Here is an 8,948-nt window from a genome sequence, read left to right on the forward strand (position 1 = left end):
AAACGGGAAATTAGGCTCAGGCCCAACCCATGGATAACCCATAATATGAGGCCCCTAGATAAAAGAGTTTTATTAGTAGGCCCTGAATTAAAAAATAAATTTAATAAAAGCGAAAAGACTAAATTAGCCTCAAGTATATAAGAGGCGTCACCTACCTTTCTCTCGTTCAGACGCCATTATTTCATTTCCAAGGAGAGAGAAAACAAATCTCACACACCTGAAACAGAAAGAAATCTAGAAAAAAACCCAAAAAATCAAGAAATCTTCCTGAAATCTGTTCCAAAACAAAGATCGAGATCAAAAACTATTCATCATTTGCTAACCCCTAAATCAGAGAAACATATCGAAAAAGTTTCAGATTCAAAAACCAAAAAAAATCAAAAGAAACAGTTTCAGATTCAGTTTCAGATTCAAAACCTAAATCGCCGTTGTTACTGATTCCTGTTGATGAAATACTCCGACGATTAATCACTAGGTAAGTTTTGATTTGAAGCTGTTAGTTTTGATTCCTGTTGTTACTGATTCGTGGGTCGAAAATTTCTGAACTAGGGTTTGTAATGAGATTACAACAAACATAACTCATTCTGACTGATAATTTTACAGATCGGAGAAGGAGAACAATCGTTTGTGCATAAAATCCATGAAATAACTGATTAAATAGAAACAAAGGTAAGTCATGGATGTGATATAACTGATTGATTTAGTGGATTTCATTTCTGAGATGTTACTGTTTGAAAACCCTAGAAACTCTAAGTTGAATTGCAATCAACTAACTTGATTTTATTACTACATCAACTGCAGATTCAGAATCAAATTTCTTTTGGAATAAAAATGGTGAAAGGAAAAATGAATCCCCCTAGAAAAGATGATACAATTACAGGTACTAAGTTGTGAAAACTATTGTTGTCATGGTCTCATGTTTATTTCTCATATAATGCTTGTGAATATGTAATTACACAGACAATGACATGTGTAACTATAAGTTACACACTCAAAATGTAACCACTGACTGTGTTGTGGTTTGTATATTGATTGTGTAACTTATAGTTACACATACCAAGTGAGCCTGTCACCACTGACTTGCCTAGGGATGTGTAACTAGTAGTTGCACATAAAAAATTGGTTGTGTTTAGGATGTGTAACTTGTAGTTACACATAGAAAATTGGTTGTGTAAATTAAAGTTACTCATTAATATGCATGTGTAAGTTAAAGTTACACCTTGTAGAATGTCTAGGATTGAGTGTGTAACTTGTAGTTAAAATCTACTAACTGAAGAAATTTAAAAGTTTCTAATGTAAGTGATGCTTTTGAATGTATAACTACGCAAACAAGGGCCTGTGTAACTTTAAGTTACACATTTAAAATCTCACCACTATGTTGTGGTTTGTATATTGAGTGTGTAACTTGTAGTTACACATACAAATGAGCCTTGCAGAAGTGGCTGTGTAACTTGTAGTTACACATCTTAACTGTGAGTTACACATTCAAGATGTTACCAATGACTTGCAAAGTGGTTGTGTAACTATAAGATACATATTGAAAATCTAATCACTGACTTGCCAATTGACTGTGTAACTACAAGTTACACATGCATAATAACATAACTGATTTGGCAATTGCCTAGATAACTAAAAGTTACACATGCAAAAATATAACCTATGACTGTATTGTGTTTGTAAATTATAGTTGGACATAAAAAAATGACCCCTTTAAACCTTCATATGCATGTAAGTTAAGGTTACACAACACAGAATAGAATGATTCAGTTTGTGTACTTGGCAAATACACATAGTTTGTAACATGATTTTCATTTTGTAGTTAAAAACGAGTGTATTTGATAAGTACACAACATACTGACTCATGCTATTTTTGTGTGTGATGTGTACAGGAAACCTAAGGCAGTCGTTGAATGCAGTAAAGGATTTAGTAAAGGTGATAAAGCCTATAGGACTGACTGATAGGGCTCATAGATATCTTAGGAGAGCTGCTTACGGAGAACTCGTAATGATGTATTACGATGACTATGATACAACTGTACCAACTACAACAAGACAGATAACTACCAACAAACACGGCGTCTTGAAGCTCTTGAACTGCTTTGACATGGATTGTGAGACACCATGTTCATTCAAGTTTGCTGATGATAAGATTATAGAGTCTACACGGCAAAGCTGGCTGGTATATTTTGCATGCAGAGGATTGGAAGCAGAAAGGGTCAGAAGCTGTTAAAGTACTATTGTCCTAGTGATTTGACTGACAATGTTTTATACAACAAATACTTCACCGATATCAAATCTACAAAGCATCAGGCGACGGTGACTAAGACAAACATTTTAGAGAAGATAAAACAACTTATGGAAAAAAGGAGAAAAAGTGGGAAAAGAAAGAAAGTTGATGAAAAGGATCTAGTTTGCCTTATAGGTCTTTATCTTTGCTGTGTATTGTTTTTTGGCGACAAAAATGCCAATGGAGTGAACGCGAAATATCTTAGTATCGTTGAAACTTATGATACGGTGCTCAAGGTGTCGTGGCCTGATTTAATACACGAGCACTTGTTTGAAGAGATTCATACTAATCTTAGTTGTTTGTCAAATGTGAAGGCTTGTGTGCAATACCTACTGGTAAAAAGCTTGTGTGTAATTTCTATTCCAGCAGTTTTAGTGTTACGTGATGGATATTTTTGTTCAATCGACTAATTAAAATTTATATGTTGCAGTTATTGTTTGCTGAACACACGCCAGCAGGATTAATCCCGAAAGTTGAGAACCACGAGGAAGATATCCCGAGGGTTGGGAGATGGGATATATACCAGATTTCTGATTACATTTGGAAAACAGACATGACACAGTTTTCGGTAAGTGTTATATGTCAGTTGGTTTAGGTTTTGTATATTTATGGTAATGTAATTTAGATAAAACTTTGATGTAATCAAAATTGTCATGTGTAGCTATAAGTTACACATTTAAATGTGCTTGTGTAATTTATAGTTACACATGGAAAAGATAACACAAGTGAATGCAACTATAGGTTATGTAACATATATATCCTGTTTGTATATATATCCTGTGCTTATGTAACTATAGGTTACACATTTTATATGTATATCCACTTTACATTAGATATATGTGTAACGTTTAGTTACACATATCCACTTTACATTAGATATATCTAATGTGCTTATGTAACTATAGGTTACACATATAAAATGTGCTTATGTAACTTTAAGTTACACATACAACCGAAAAATGTATATTTAGAATGTTCAACTGTTTTTTGCAATCTCTTTTTAACCTCTCCATCTGTTAATTGCATCCAACTCCTAGCTTTGTGGCTGAGTTTTCACAGCTTGAGAAGCAGCTGGGTATATCAACCGTGGTACCCAGCAAGGACGACCTGCAAAGTTGGATGAAAGCGCAAACTATTGAGAATAGCCATCTGAAAGAGCAACTGCAAGAAAAGCAAGCAATGCTTAAAGCAGTGTATGCAATTGCAAGAGAAGGGATATCAGAAGGGGACCTTTCAGGAACAGCGAAATTCAAGGTTCACAAATTTAGTTGCCAAATTATGCAAGCAATGGGTATTGATCCTTACAAAGTGACCCAGGAAGAGTTTATACAACATGAAGATGATGTACATGGAGGTACTGAGCATGAAGAAGAAGAGTTACAATTAGTTGAGACAGAGCAACAAGGAGATGGAAGTACTGAGCAAGAGAAAGAGAAAGATGACGCGGAAACTTCCTTCCATGAAGAATGTAAGTAGTTGTTCATTTTTAATATGCTTCTTTAACTTGATAGAGGTACCCAATTAGTTGACACTAAGGTCTTTGAACCTTTTTAATTTCATATTTTACTTGTTCATTTTTAACTTGCTTGTTTAACTTGATTAGACTTAATAAATGTTGAGTAAACTGATCATATGGATGTGTAATCCCTAGTTACACATGTCACATGCATGTGTAACTTCTGGTTACACTAGTTAGATGCATGTGTAACTCCATGTTACACTAGGTATCCATGCCATATTCATGTGTAACATGAAGTTACACATATTAGTTATCCAATCCAGTCGATTACACATGATATATTCTTCTTGAAATTTTATTAAAAAAATTTAACATCATCATCATCATCCTAATTCTCGTTTCAATACTTGTGCAGTTCCATGTATGAGCCTTGCATCTGGAAATACGCCAACAATTCTGCAAGCTCAAACTGCTGCAGAAGGGCACAAAAGACCACTCAGGACATATAGTTTGAGTATGAAGAGTGTGACAACTTGCAAGACTCCACCAATGAAAAGGCCTGTCGCAAAGCAAAAGCCCACTCCTACAAATAATGTTGATGAGGAGCAGAAGAAAGATGTTGAAGAGACACCTGTTACGGATGAGGCACAGAAGAAAGCTGCAGATGGTGGAGTTGTGGATGGGGCAGGTGATGATGTAGCTGCAAAAGCCGTAGGTGATGATGTTACTGCAAAAGTCAATGAGGATACACCTGCAACTGTTGGTGACGGTTTGGTTATGACTGCTCCAACTCAGCCAACTCCTGGAACTTTTGATGACAGTTCTGCTTCAACACAATTTGAGGACTCCATGGTGATAACTGCTACAACACCGCAAACACAGCCTGACAATGCTCAGACCTACAGGTTGGTGCAACTAGGAGCTAACCCCGATGATATGACGAATGTTGAAGTGAGTGAAATGATAGATGAGATCGTCAGCAACATTAACAAAACTGAACATGGACCCGCAGTGACGGAGAATGCAGAACCTACCTCAACTGGTAACCACTCTTCCGTTCTATGTTTTGTTTGTAATGGAAGTGTAACTTCAAGTTACACATTGTAAAAGGCATGTGTAGCTTGAGGTTACATACAGTGTGTTTTGTTTGTAATGGAAGTGTAACTTCAAGTTACACATTGTAAAAGGCATGTGTATCTTGAGGTTACATACAGTACATTATTATTTTGGCTTGTGTAACTTTAAGTTACATACATGTGCTAATTTTACTGAGATTCTGCCTATATTTGTTTGCGCAGCTACAACGCAGGAAAACGTTTTTAGCCTTGGATTAGAAAAAACTCCAAAACCTGCAGGAGAGTTACTGAAGGAAGCTGCGAATACAATAAGAGAAAGGAAACCATCATTCATACAACAACGTGTGCTGAGGAATAGAAAAATCCCAACACAAGATCTGAAACAATATCAAAGAAATTCAAAGAGGATTAAGAAGACAGCTAATGAAGAAGAAATGGCCGCAGTTCCAGAAGTAGAAGAAGATAGAATGGCTGAGGTTGCTGAAGAAGATGATGGAACAATGAGAAATGATGTGAAAGGTTCAGAAGTTATCGAAAGGCTGGAAGGCGAGAAAAAGAATAAAGTGCTTGAATATTTCAATACTCATCCGAAAACGTAAGTAGCTTGACTCCAAGTAGGCTTGATTTTGTTATTGATTGTTGTATTTTACTACTTGATTCTGTTATCTTGATTGATAATAGTTTACTTCTTTGTAATGCAGAGACATTACTTGGATGGAACGCAAAGAAGATGGTAGCGAGCTGTTTGATATATCTGGAGAACTAATGATACAGCTTACAAAGAAAGAATCCTTCTTGGAGTCAGAATTCATCGACTTCTACATTAGCAGATTGAGGACGAAGATGAACTCTAACAGCAAGTATGACAAGGCGATATTCTTGTCGCCAAAAGCATACGTAAGTACTTCGATATATTTAAAATCTTATTGCATTTATAATGTGTAGTATATGTTGTAAAATTATGATAACATACTCAAGATTTTTTTTCCAGTGTAAAACCCAAGGCCCTATGTGTAACTTCTGTTTACATAATCACTTGTTCATTTGTAACTTTTGATTAAAAATGTGAGTTTGACATTCCAAATGGTTTTTGCAGATCTCTTACTTGAAGGATTACGAAGAATTCAAGAAATTTTGGATTCCGAAGCTTGCGAAGGAGTATGTCAAGTACAAGAACGATGCAGTCAGACTTTTCGCCCCAATGTGCAACAACAACACACACTACAAACTGCTGGAGTATGACTTGAGGAGCTCTAATCCTTGGTCCTACATGAACTCGTCAAACGTTAAGGAACTCAAGGGTGAACACCTTCTTCAAGCCAAGAAATATGCATTTGCAATTACTACAGAACTGAGACTCCGCTGTCCTTTTGCTCTTGGGATGAATGAAAATGCCAAGAATCTCAATGCGCCCCCACAAGGTACAATTCCTGACTGTCTTCCATGTGTATGCAATTACATGAAGATCAGGATGAAGAATAAACCACTTGACAAAAAATTAACCTCAACTATGATGCTATGGTGGACTGACAAGCTGAACCGCATGAGAGGAAGCATGCTATACAAGATTATTTCGGATCCATCTAGAGATGTGTAAAGCAGTCATTAGGATTAGAAAAAATTCTATACTCACAAATATGTTGTTAGCCACAAACAGATGTTAGACTTGGAAAATATGTTGTTAGAAACTTTTAAATTTCGTCAGTTAGTAGATTTTAGCAGTTCTTAGTTTTGCAAAATATTTTTGGGTTTAAATTCTTTGAATTAAAAACTTTTATCTTGTTAGAACTACTACTGCTGTGTGTACAGGTTTCAGAAAGTATGCAACAGGTTAAGTAACTACACATCTTAATTTGATGCAGAAAGTGTAACCTGAGTTTACATATACATTTATCATGTGTAAGCTAATGTTACACATCCATATATTTGAGTGTAAACTGAAGTTACACAAGCCATTGATCGGATTGCCCAATAAATCAAAATAAAGTTACACCAGCATTTATCATGTGTAAGCTAATGTTACACATGCATTCACAGCAGTGTAACTTCCGGTTACACATCCATATATTTGAGTGTAAACAAAAGTTACAGAAAGCATTTGACCACTGATCAGACGTATACAATAAATCAAAAATAGAATAAAATGCATTTCAACTGTGAACTGACAAAATATAAAATCTGAATAAATCATCCTTACACATAATCAACGTTGAAGAAAAATAAAAACGTTTGGTCCATGAAAACCAACATGAAGAAAACTAAAAAAACAAATAATCAAAGATAAATAACAATCAAATCATTAGTTGCAGAAATGAATTTTGTTAGGCTCAAGCTAGTGGGGTGTGAACTTCCGAGGATTCCTGCAACCTGCCTTGTTGTGACATGTTTCCTTGCAGTTGCTGCAATGAACTTTCCTCTTCACCTTCTTCTCGTGTTTACTTATAATCCTTTTCCCTGGTGGTCTACCTGGTTGCTTCTTCACGGTAGGTGGGTTGACGGTGTCGTCTGGATGATATTCAACAGGCCTGTTGTAGTTGGGAATCGGCTGGATGGCATGCATATAAGTCTTCCTAAAATAGTCGCTTGTAAAATACGGTGAAATGAAATCAATAGCCTCACGTTTAATCTTGCGTATGGCTGCAAGAGCATGAGCACAAGGAAAACCATATACGCGCCACCTGGAAGAAAACAAAAAACAAATCAAAAATCAGTTAGTTGCACATACAAATCATAAAACACTCAAAATTAGCTAGCTACAGGTGCATGTACAGGATGTGTATCTTTAAGTTACACTTGAAAAATAAATTTGTAACTATTATTAACACATGCATATATCTAATGTAAAGTGGATATACACATTCTTAAAAAAAAGAACATACAAAGAGAAGAAAAAAGCATAAGAAACCAAACCTTTGACAGGTGCAAGTCTCGTGTTCGAGGTCCACCATGTGAGACCTTTCACTAATAACTTCAAACACGGTAGGACTAGCAACCAATACTTCCCAAGCCAAACCTTCATCTTGAAGAGCCACAAGCTTTTCTTCATACTCAGGGGTTAATGGAGTCATCATATTAGCACCAATTTCACGACGCTCCGCCATCAAACACATTATTTTCCTCCTAATCTGAAAAGGAGAAAAAAACTCATCAATGCATAAAGTGACAAAACATGAAATAAAAAGACAACAAAACACACACACACACACTCAATTAACCTGATCAATAAGAGCAGATGCAGGCATCTTCTTGTGAACCAGAACCCAGCTATTGAATGATTCTGCTAGAGTACTAGATGTTCGTCCATACCGACAACCTTTGAAATAGGCATTCACATATGCTTCAGGTGGGATTGTCTCGATGTAATCAGCCACCCAATCGCAGTTCAAATCTCTAATCTTCTGTATGGCTTTCGCATGGTTTTCAGGTGAGAGTGCGTATGTCGCCTCTCGGAAATGGTCCATCACAAGTAAGTACCTAGGATCTGTTGCAGTGATGGGTATATTCTTCGTCAAATGATAGTAGCAGAAGCTGTGGAACCCATCTGGATAAACAAGTGGAACACCTTGCAAGAGTCCTTCATGGCGATCCGAAAGGAAGGTGATTGGCCTCCCATCACCAACAACTTCTTTCAAATTCCTTAAAAACCACTCCCAGTTGTCGATCGTCTCAGAATCGACTAGTGCAAAAGCAAGGAGGAAAAATCCTACAAAAAAAATTGTGCAGAATTGAAAGAATAATAAGTTTCACACATGTTAAAAAAAATATGTAACTTAAGGTTACACATGCTAAAACAAATATGTAACTTAAGGTTACAGATGCTGTTTTCTTAGTTACACACTGAGTAAAGTAATGTGTAACTGAGAGTTACACATGTGTAACTGAGAGTTACACATGTGTAACTGTTAGTTATTTGTCAACTGAAGTTGTTCATAAAAAAAAACACATAGAAAAAACATACCTTTACCACCATTGATCCCAGTAGCTGCCATCAAGCAACCTTTGAATGTACCAGTAAGGAAAGTAGTATCCAAGTATACCATTGGACGACAAAACCGGTACCTTTTGATGCATGCAGCAAATGCGATGAAAATCCGCTGGAACTGTTTATTTTCACGTTCAAACTTTA

At 36.1% G+C, this 8,948-nt stretch overlaps 1 long non-coding RNA gene across 2 annotated transcripts; it reads left to right on the forward strand.

Moving 5' to 3' along the window:
• The first annotated feature begins 441 nt into the window (after nucleotides 1-441).
• On the forward strand, nucleotides 442-2,849 carry LOC113326629. 2 transcript variants are annotated; one of them, XR_003348427.1, is made up of 4 exons: nucleotides 442-475; nucleotides 604-669; nucleotides 802-880; nucleotides 2,718-2,849. It is a non-coding gene; the product is annotated as an uncharacterized LOC113326629 (long non-coding RNA). The 2 variants fall into 2 exon arrangements; XR_003348428.1 differs by lacking the exon at nucleotides 2,718-2,849 and adding an exon at nucleotides 1,890-1,918.
• The last annotated feature ends 6,099 nt before the right edge of the window (nucleotides 2,850-8,948 follow it).

This window comes from Papaver somniferum, unplaced genomic scaffold (assembly GCF_003573695.1).
Source record: "Papaver somniferum cultivar HN1 unplaced genomic scaffold, ASM357369v1 unplaced-scaffold_10, whole genome shotgun sequence".
Lineage (NCBI taxonomy): Eukaryota > Viridiplantae > Streptophyta > Magnoliopsida > Ranunculales > Papaveraceae > Papaver > Papaver somniferum.